Genomic DNA, 10,843 nt, shown 5'->3' with positions numbered 1-10,843 from the left:
AGCACAGAAGCGCCAGTGGCAAAACTGGAAGCATCAGCGGCAAAACCAGAAGTGCCACCAGTGCTTTTTGGGGGGTACCAGTTGGCGCTCCCCACTCCCTGGACAGGGAGGGCACACGCACTCCTGTAACTCCTCTATGCATTGCTTATGGGAAGAGGGATCACAGCCCACATCACTGGAGAGTGCTGGTCCGATAGTCACTGACCCATCTCCCCCAGCAAAATCCTGGGACCAGGCCAAAGTGTTTGATAAGAAGGGGGTAGATCAACTTTCCCTACATCACCCACATGATTGCCCCATTAATATTATGTTGCAGGCACAAATCCCCCTTGGAAGCATCTGTTCTCTCTCTGAACTGGAACTCAAGGCCCCTGAGGACTATATCAAGGAGAACCTACAAAAAGTTTTATTAGGCCCTTCACATTCCTCAGCTGAGGACTATAAAGCCCAAAATATAGTCACTATTTGAAACTGCTACACACTTCCATTGATCCAAGAATTGCCAGACTAGCTCGATTTCACCAAGCTGTTCATCAGATTGGACCTCCTGGGGCCTACAACGTTGTTCGCATTCATGAGGGGAATGCATTCCGTAAATGATGTTTATAAGGACATCCTGGACCGGTTCATGCTAAGCTTCTAGATGATATTTTAATATTTTTGAGGACCCCAAGCAGCACAAACATCACTTTCAAGTAGTGCTGCAATGGTTAAGGCAATTGTACACCAAGTTGGAGAAGTGTGAATTTGATAAGACAACAACAGAGTGATTTGGGTGTCTGATCATGCTTGCAAGTTTATCCAAGCAGGTGGTCCCAATCAGTGCCCTTCTTAAAAGGGGACATACTTCACATGGACCACCTTCACCTCCTCATTCATACACCTACTGTTGACTTGACATGCATTAGGTCAACACTCAGGAATTCAATATCATGCTGTTAGGCGGGAGGGCATGAAAATTGTATACATGCACACAAGCTACACATACAAAACTAAGGGTCTACACATATACACAAACACGCACTTCAGTAGTAGCTGTGTGTTAACACTAGGGGGTGCTTGGGGGTACTTGGTGTCCTGGGTGGAGGCAAACCTGGGGGGAAAGCCAGGAGGAGGCAGAGTGGAAGAGCAGGGCTGGAGGAGCAAGCCGAGGAGAGAGAGAAAACTGGCCAGAAAGCCGGGCTGGGGAGTGACAAGCCAGGGCAGAAGGTGGTGGAGCAATGAGCTAGGGCAGAAGCCAGGAGGCAGTGGAGCGGAGAAGGAAGAGCTGGGAACAGTAGAGGCAGTAGAGTAGGTAGGGATGAGGTCAGAGGCAATAGAGAAGGTAGGGACAGAGCGGAGGCAGCAGAAATGGTGGAGATGGGGAGAGAGAGAGGTGGTAGAGCAGTAAACTGAGAGCAGGCAGCAGAGGAAAGGTGGAGGAAGAAGCTCGAGAGGTCAGGAGGAGAGGAAGCTGAGCCAGGGAGAGAAAGCTGGGAGGTCAGGAGGTGAAGGAGTGGAGCCAGGGGATAAAGCTGGGAGATCGGGAGGTCAGGAGCAGAGGAAGCTGAGCCGGGGAGAGAAAGCTGGGGTGACGGAAAAAGCTGGGAGATCAGGAGGTCAGGAGTGGAGCCAGGGAAGAAAGCCAGGAGACAGGTCAGGGGTTAGAGAGAGTTGGGAGGCAAAAGGCTGGAGGAGGCAGGAGACTGTGGGGATTAAAATATCAGAGAGCTGGGATGCCAAGAGGTGGCAGAGGAACTGGGGAAGAAGCCAGGATCAGAGGGCAAGCTGGGGCAGAAGCCAGGAGGCAGCAGAGTGGCAGAGGTAGGGGAGGTGGAGACGGCACCAGAGGCAGTAGAGTGGAGGAGAGAAAGCTGGAAGGAGCCAGAGGATAGAGAGGGTAGAGCTGGGAGGCAGCAGGGCAGAGGAGATGGGGAGGCAGAGAAGCAAAGGTGTGGGGCTGGGGGAGAAAGCTGGGAGTCGAGCTGGGGCCAGGAGATGGCAAGGAAGATGGGAGGCAGTGGAGGTAAAAGCTGGGAGGAGCAGAGGATCTGAGGGTTAGAAGACAGGGTAGGAGAACTGGTAAGAAAGTTGGGGGGCAAGTCTGAAGGTTAAAGCAGAGAGCTGGGAGGCACAGGGAGAGAGCCGGGACGGAGGTCAGAGGCAGCAGAGAAATGGGGGTGTTGGAGGCAGCAGAGAGGGAGCTGAGATGAGAGACAGAGATGGGATGAACGTCAGAGGGGAAGAGAGCAGAGATTGGAGAAGGGTCGGGAGGTCAGTAAGACAAAACCCAATTTGGGGTTCCAAAATAACAGTTTTATTAAACAGGCAACAAACTTATTGGTTCCCACACACACACACAATGGTAGCAGGAGAGGAAAGGCTTAATGGAGGGATTGAGATCAAGGTGTGCAGAGACAGAACTCAGGTCCCTTGCTTGGGGGAAGAAAGTGGGTGATGGCTACCTATCCAGGCTCTGAGTTGACCCTTAATGGCCAGTTGAGGTCTCCTCCAGTGAGGTGTTGTCCAGAGGGGGTTGTCAGCATGGCCTCTGGGTGGATAGGTGATGTGGCATAGTGCTGGTCCAGATGGAGAGGGCGTCCCAAGGAGGTCACATTCTACCACCCCTTTTATAGAGGTGGGCTACGTGTGACTCCAATGGGAAGGACATGCCCAGGCAAGGGCCAGTCTTGCTCAGATGAGGTAATGCGGTTCCAGGTGTCCTTACTGTCCAGTGGGATACAATGGTGGAGGTGCTGGTTTCTGTTCTGTTCTTTGTTTATATATTTCTGGTTTCCTGGGGGGCCTTTATCTTTTAAATATTGGGTTTTGTCTCTTCTCTGGTCCTGGGAGTAGGTCTGTGGTTTCAGGGAGAGTCAATGCAAGATGGTGGTCTGGTCATTAAGCAGGAGTTATTTTTAGGCCTGCTATCATTATATCTCAAGCACTCTTATTCACTCTCATTCATCCAGGAACCAATTTACATAGGAGCGGTAGGTATGAGTCACAGTTGCAACACAGTTACAATAGGGTATGGCTGGGCAGGGGACACAAAATGGAGACTTGCCATTACAAGATGGAAACTTGCCATTACAAGATGGAGACTTTACATTACTTTGGTTAACTTATAGGAACAGGCCTAAATCATACAATATCAATGTAAAACAGTAAATATTAATACAGACATAATAGGAATACAGTATAAAACAGTAAAAATCAATACAAAAATAACAGAACACTATTTACAATATAAAAAGGGGCTTGTCACAATAATGGACTAGAAGAACTTAGCTTATCCATGACAACTTATAACTACTTATAAGGAATAGAGAGGGCAGAGAAAGAGTTAGAAATGGTTGGGGAAGAGAAGGGAATGTATTTTTAAATTAAAAAAAAAGAAAAACTGGGGTTTTGTTACACTACTTTTCTAGGAAGCTGACTCCTGCCAGGTGCAATTATAATATCCTGGACTGGGAGCTTCTAGCAATCAAGGCAGCATTCAAAGAATTGCAGTACCATTTAGAGTGGTCTTGGTTCCCAATGCAGGTACTAACCAACCATAAAAATCAGAAATTCCTGCAAACTACCAAGAATCTCAATCAGACACAGATCTAATGGTCTCTGTTCTTAACCCAGTTTAATTTCACCATCACCTACCACCCCAGCACCAAAAACAGTGAGGGAGTGTTCTATCCTGGAAAGATAAACATTCAGAACTTCTTCCCACAACTAACTGCATGGTCCTAAATCCAAGAAATTTTATCAGGACCACAGTAAGCAAGAACCAGCTTGTTTGGTGTTGGTGACATGGCTCCATTCTCTGATTTCCAAAGATCCATTGGCCTCTCAAGTCCAACAGGACTTGGAAGGGGCAGAATCATCCTCTGCATCAAATTTCCATTTTTGTGATGGGCTTCTTTGGTACAAGGGCCGTCTGTACATCTCAGAGGGATAACTACAGGTCAGAGTCCTACAGAAGTGCCATGATACTCCACTTGCAGGGCACTTTGGGCTTGCCAAAACCACCAGCCTAGTCCTTCAAAGTTTCTGGTGGTCCTAACTTCAGCAGAGTGTGCAGAGCTATGTTGCCTCCTGTGGATTTTGTGCTCGCACCAAGACCCCATGTACAAAGCCACTGGGCCTCCTGCAGCCACTACTAACATGGGACCAACCTTGGCTTATGGTATCTGTTGATTTTATTACAGACCTGCTCCTTACTCTTAGTCACTCATGCCTCTGCAAGTCAAGGTTCTTTTTTTTCTAATTAGGTGTTCCACCCTGTTTTAATTTCCTGCTTTCCCATCCCTCCCACACACCAGTCACAGCTGATCTATTTACACATCTCCACCAGATCTAAGGGGGATGAAAAGAGCACCTGGAAGCTACCCTTGAGGAGCCGGGAGTAGGTATAAAGCAGAGGTGGACAAAATGGTGGATCCAGCCTGTGGCCAGACTCCATTTCCCAGCAGCTCCTGCCCATGTCACTCTGGCCAGTTTCCATAGAGACTCTAGCAGTGGCGGGCCATGATTGCATGGGGCCAGGGTTTCCATGGAGATTATCCCCAGCATGGCTGGCAGGGCGCATGACTGGGCAGAGAGCTGATCTGGGGCTGGAGCTTGGATCTTGTGGTGAAAGCATGGTCTGGAGCTGGGGCAAAGCTGGGATCTGCTGCCTACGCACCCTTGCCCGGGGCATGCAGGCAGTAGATCACAGTTCTGTCCTGGCTTCAGACCACGCTGTCACTGCCGCAAGCACCCAGTCCTGGAGTAGCTCCACAGCCAGCCGTGTACCCTGACGGGCGCTGCTGGGGCTGGTCTCCATGGAAACCCTGACCCTGTCACATCCCTGCCACTGCTGGGGTCTCCATGGAAACTGGCTGCAGCAACACTGGCAGGTGCTGCTGGGAAATGGGGTTCCCTGTGGGCCCGATCCAGCTCATAGGCCAGACTTTGCCCACCGCTGGTGTAAAGCCTCTGCATGGCACCAGTGCAACTAGATCAGTAGCACTCAACCCCCTGAGCAGGTCCCACTTAGTTCTAGGGCTGCTTTTAAGGAGCTCTTTACCTAGTCCCTGCTGCACAAAATGGTTTCAATCTCTGGCTAGCTCTTGTTCTTGTGATTTCTCGGTTGCCTGTTCTGCATTCCTGCCCATATACCTGGCCCCTGAACCACACATAGCTTCTGATAACCCTCTGGCTCAGCATGTGGCCCCCTGTTTGACCTTGGCTCAGTCCCTGACATCCACTTCTGGCACCTCCTCCGGCTTGGTTTGTGAGCTCTGGTTTGACTTTGGCTTTCCCTCAGACAACAGACACTGGTAAGGCCCCCCCAGCTTTATCCACTAGGCTTAACAATTCTGTGGACCCTGGCACCTTCCCCTCCTGCTCCCAATAAAAGCAGATGTGACTGGCTGATCGTGTGCTTTTTTTGACTAATTTGCTTCACTTGCTTACGTTTTGAATGGGGGCATCAACTGTCAGGTCAGGAAAGGCTGTCAGCTGGTGGTCATTAAAAGAATTAAGTTTATATTAGGAAGAGAAATATCTGAGAGGGAGAATGTACTGTCTGGATTTGGAAAAAGTTGCATTTGGTTGCCCTCCTGTTATAGGAAAAAGAATATTTATCTTATGTACAAGTCCTTTGCTGAAAAAGGAAAGTTTTTAGCTATTTCTGCTGTAACAGGCTTTTCAGGATTTTTTTCACTGTTTAGCCCTAAAGAAGAGTGATGCATCTGGAAAGAAAGAACCCCCAGCACACCAGAGGCTGGGCAATGCTAACCTGACCAGCACTACAAATGAAAGGGATCTGGGGGTAACTATAGACCCCAGCATGAATGTGAGCCAGCAGTGCGACGCAGTAACTGCTAGGGCCAATAAAACTCTAGCATGCATCAATCAATGCATCTCCAGTAAAACCAAAGAAGTGATTCTCCCACTTTACTCAACATTGGTGCGGCTGCAGCTGGAGTATTGAGTCCAGTTCTGGGCACCGCACTTCAACAAGGATGTGCTAAAGCTCGAGAGGGTCCAGAGAAGAGCCACCTGTTTGATTAGCGACTTGCATGGCAAGCCATATAAGGAGAGGCTGAGGGACCTCAGACTGAAAAAAGGAAGTCTGAGAGGGGACCTGATTGTGACTATCAGAGGCGAACATCAGGGGCCCAGTGAACAACTGTTCACTAGGGTGCCCTGCGGGAAAACTAGAAACAACGGCCACAAACTGCTGGAAAATAATTTCAGGCTGAACATTAGGAAAATCTTCTTCACAACCAGGGTGTCCAGACTATGGAACAAGCTCCCCCAGAGGTGGTGCAATCAAATACCCTAGAGGTCTTCAAGAAAAGACTGGACGGTCAACTGGCTGGGGTCACCTGACCACCCAGATGTCTTTCCTGCTCATGCAGGGGGCTGGACCCAATGATCCTTTGGGGTCCTTTCCAACCCTTCCAGGCTGTACTTACTTACATTAGGAAGACTCTTTACTTATCTTTTTACTGGCATAGAGGACAGTGAAGTGATCGTTCATACCTGGCTGAGAGAAGAATCCTGATTCCTTGTTTTTACCTGAAGTTGAAAGGCTTTCTTATACTTGGCATTTTTTTCCCCACCCAGGCAGCCCTTTAGTCTAGGGACGAAGTAGCAGCCCACTTATATTCTGGCTCATTTTGCATTAACAAAAATAGATCTCTTGAATTAAACATCATTCTCTAAATCAAAGCTTGTGGAAACAAAGCCAGGATGTCAAAAAGCTCTGTGGATGTCATTACAGTTTTCCAGACCTTGAAAGTAGTGGCAAAGCCCCTGATTAGGGCAATAGAAGCAGCATTGGCCCCTTCATAAAAGGAATGGTTGGTTCTTGGGGCAAGAAACATCCTTCCATTTCCAAAGACTAATAACAGTAACCTGTCTCTGATTCAACCTTGGGTATGGACAGAGAAGGACTAGAAAATGTAAAAGGGATAGAGACCTTTCATGTGAGTGAGAGCTCAAATGTAATGGGTTGAATTTGTTTTTTTAAATTTGTTTAAATTTGCATGGTAAGTGCGTGTGTATGCTCAGTTACCACCCCGCAGCTGTTGCACAGTAAAGCCCTGCTCCTTTTAATTTGCTAGAATTTGTTTCATTTGTCTATACCTTTTCTGGAAATTACAGAAACTATGCGTGTATGTAGGGATATTAATAAACCTTAGCAGAAAATCACTGAATTCCTTCATTCACTAATTACTTGATTGGGGAAGTGGCTGAGTGTGATTTTCTTCCATGATTGTCTTATCTGTGGGTTCAAAGATGGCTGATGAAGCTGATGTGGGATCAACAGACTCTGGTTGAGTATAGACTGAGAAAGTGAGAGAATTTGCAAAGGAACACAAAACAAATTAGATGGATGTCTCATTGAAATTCAAACTCCCTTACTGAATGCCTTGGAAAACTTCAGCCAATGTGCTTCTCTTGGTTTCAAGGTAAAACAGTGAAATGCTGAGTGATAATGCAATTGATAGCAGCAGCAGGTTGTCACGCACTATGTGAACCAGCCACTGGACAGGATAAGACCTACACACGACCAGCTGGTTTCACAACTATTGATGCTGAGAGAGGAATGTTTTCAATTAGGTTCCATTCCCAGTTCGGAATGAGAGCATGCTGTACTTCTCACAGCCTCTTCTGCATCTGTGCCCTTGAACTGGTCCCTCCTGCTCTATCACTGTTTCTGTCTCAGTCCTAGTCCTCTCCATCACTCCTTTGACCTGGCTTCTTGGTTTTGACCCAGTTATGGTTTCCATACCCAGTCAATCCCAATCTTCATCTCTGGGTTTCCTAGTCCAATCTGAGTCTTCTTGCCCAGCCAGGCCCTGTCCCTACACTTTGCGTTCCTTATCTAACCTTCAACTCTCTCTCTGCTCTGTCAGTCACAATCTTCTTCCTCAATACAATATCCTTCCATCCCACAGCTAACCAGTCTCCCCTGCTTTGGTTCCTAGTCCCAGACTCTGTGTTGGGGCTATTCATTCCAGCACTTCTATTCCAGGTTCCTCATCTGATTTCAGCCTGCTTGCCCCAGTGTTCTTGTCCAGCCAGTCCCAGTGCAAAGGTTGAAAGTACTTACTGTGCATAACTGAAATTCAAGGGTTAAATTGCATTGTAATAGAACTCTGACCACCCATATGTGCAAACTGCAATTTTTTTGCAACTTGTTGGATGGATTGCTAAAATGCTCGTAAGCATTCTGAAAATGACCAGATATTCACTTAAGTTCACATAGATGCTGACATGAGAATTGCATGAGTTATACTCACAGCTGTGCACTTGTGGCTTCTCATATTCTGGCCACGAGTGACTGGTTTTCCTTCTGCTTTTGATCCTGGTAGAACTTCCTATTTTTCACAGATTTCATGGATTTCTAGGTTCGTAAAGGACCTATTAGATCATCCAGTCAGACCCCCTGTGGAGTCCGCAGAGTCTGATCCTCTTTTGTTGTGTACTTCAGACATTGCACCAACTGTTGACCTTTTCTGAAGCAGGGACTTTAGTTTGTTTGATCAGAGTAACAAGACAATTATGTCCACAAGAAAAATCACATTTTCTCTGTCAAAAATTTCATGCAAAACAAGTGCCTCCTCTGGACGAGGGCAAGTGACTCAGTGTCCTTTTCCCTTGTCATTCCAGCCTGCCCTCTATTGGGCTCTTACAAGGAGCATACTGGCTGAGCGTGGGTTTCTTTCCAGGTAAGCACTCCATATACCCCATCCGTTTCACCTTTTCTGCTTGTGTGCATGTATGTTTTCTGTTCAAGTGTCACCCCTCATGGAGAGTAGGGATAAGCCACTTCAAAAGAGAAGGGGGAAGCTGCTGTTCAGGGATGGCATCAGCTCTTATGGTGCAATTGTTACCTGTGCATGAGTGACTCCAACCTTCATTTAATTTCATCCCCTGGCCAAAATTAGGGTGATTTAGCTCAGTTGTATTGCTACAGACTCACACACATCACAGTTACAGCATAACAGTGTCTGTGCAGTCCAGTGTAGCCCTGGCAGCTTCCTCTTTTTCCTTTTGAAGCTGCTACAAACATATGATTGTCTATTCCCTTAGTAAACTATTGTGTTCTTTGTTCCTTGTCATTTTAGGATGTTTTTGTACCTAATGCTTACCTGTTTGTGGCACAGTCAACAAGAAGAGCAGACTGAAGTAACCTTCTCTCTCATTTAACTGTCTCTTCATTTTTCCTCAGTTCTTATATCCAGACCTACCCACTTGCCCCTGAAGACCCTTTTTTCTTGAATACAGGCAGTCCTCAGACTTACAACACAAGTGGTTTCTGAAAACTATGTCTTAATTTGAAACGTTGTAACTCAGAACCGATTTTCCCATAGGAAGCAATGTTATAAATGGGGGGGTGGTTCCTGAACCAAGGGCCAATACCCTATTTTCACCAAAAATAACCCAGAATTTTGTACTCAATCAATTATAGAGGAGTAATATAGCTACACCAATGTGTTTATATTGTAAATAGCAATCATATTGATTTGGTAGGACTTTTTTGAGGTGACTTTGCTGGACTTTTTGAAGGGCTCTTGATTGGATTTTTTGAAGGGTTCTTGTCTGGAGTCTTCTCAGGAGTCTTGGCTGAAGTTTGTTTGCTTTCTTAAAGAAAATGTCCAAGGAAGTTTGGACAGATGTTCTCCAGGGAGATGGGCAACGCAGTGAACTTGTTCGCTGGCATGGAGTTGCATTGAATCAAGCATTGTAAAGTCAAAACTGATGTCAGAAAATTGAAACAGGGTGTCAATTTATAAACATTGTGAGTGTGAAGTGTTATAACGTGAAACGTATGTTGAGCAGATATCCTTGGGGTAATCTCTTACACCTTAAACTCATAACCACCCAAAGATTATCACCAAACTTATATTTGTACAGTTGCAACTAATTCCCTTCAGCTAGTCTGAATGAATTTAGCATGGATAAATTATTATGGCTTCACAAGCTTTGTATTTTATTTAAGGTTGCATGATTTGATTAAAGCAGAACTAACATTCTTGAAAGATAAGTCACAGCTGTCTACAGTTCTTCACAGTTCACTGCAGAACTAAGATGTATTTTTCTCTTGATAAGGAACAGTACTGTCATTGGTCACACTGATGGAGGCTAACACTGAAATATCAGACAGTCTGATGTCACTTTGTGTTGGAGTTGCTTCATGAAGCCAACAGCTTGAAGATCTGACTGTGCATCTAAAGGTAAATCAAATGGAAAAGACAGCTTTTAGTAAGCAACTTTATTTTTGCAAACAACTACAATGAACAGGAAAGTACAGGAGAGTTTCAGCCACTGGGTGAATTAATACCGTATTTTCTTTAAATATAAGATTACTATGAATAGAAGATGAACCCCCAATAAGAAGATTCTATACCTGGACATATGATAAATTCGTATAATTTTCCAGGTATAGAATCTAATTATTGGATGTTTGCCTTGAATTTGTCCCCTTCTCACTGTTACAGCATGGAAAAATCAATCTGGGGGGTCTGGTATCCCCCCTTGCCTGCTGCCTCCCTCAGGTTCTTTCCCCTGCAACCACTTCCCCCCACTCCTTGCTGTCAGGCCCTGCTCTCTCTGAGCACATGGGAGTAAGGGGCAAGCTGAAAACACTGACCTTGAAATAAACACGCCTGTGTTAGTTTGCATATAGGCAAATTACTACAGGTACCCATAGACTAGTTCAGAATTGTTTATTTTTACCATTCCCCCCTTTTTTTTAAAACTGCTTCAAGCTTTAGTTCAGGTACTCTATAACCACACTTTTAAGCACAACCCTTGTACTAATATATATCAGGAAGAATATATGCATTGAATATATATATATATATAT

The sequence above is a fragment of the Gavialis gangeticus genome, unplaced genomic scaffold (genome assembly GCF_001723915.1).
Source record: "Gavialis gangeticus isolate Ggan-Ray unplaced genomic scaffold, GavGan_comp1, whole genome shotgun sequence".
Taxonomy (NCBI): domain Eukaryota; kingdom Metazoa; phylum Chordata; order Crocodylia; family Gavialidae; genus Gavialis; species Gavialis gangeticus.
The sequence above is the reverse complement of the archived record's forward strand: the minus strand, read 5'-3'. Positions refer to the sequence as shown.